Source organism: Tachysurus fulvidraco, chromosome 12 (assembly GCF_022655615.1).
Source record: "Tachysurus fulvidraco isolate hzauxx_2018 chromosome 12, HZAU_PFXX_2.0, whole genome shotgun sequence".
Taxonomy (NCBI): Eukaryota; Metazoa; Chordata; class Actinopteri; order Siluriformes; family Bagridae; genus Tachysurus; species Tachysurus fulvidraco.
Genome location: NC_062529.1, coordinates 23,463,253 through 23,463,613, shown reverse-complemented (window position 1 = coordinate 23,463,613; position 361 = coordinate 23,463,253).

Sequence of the window (361 nt, the reverse complement as noted above, 5' to 3'; positions counted from 1 at the left end):
ATGTGTGTGAGATTGTGTGAGTGTGTACATGTGTGTGAGAGTGTGTGAGATTGTGTGAGTGTGTACATGTGTGTGAGAGTGTGTGAAACTGTGAGACAGTGTGTACATGTGTGTGAGAGTGTATGAGATTGTGTGAGTGTGTACATGTGTGTGAAAGTGTATGAGATTGTGTGTGTGTACATGTGTGTGAGAGTGTATGAGATTGTGTGAGTGTGTACGTGTGTGTGAGAGTGTATGAGATTGTGTGAGTGTGTACATGTGTGTGAGATTGTGTGAGTGTGTACAAGTGTGTGAGAGTGTGTGAGATTGTGTGAGTGTGTACATGTGTGTGAGAGTGTGTGAAACTGTGAGACAGTGTGTA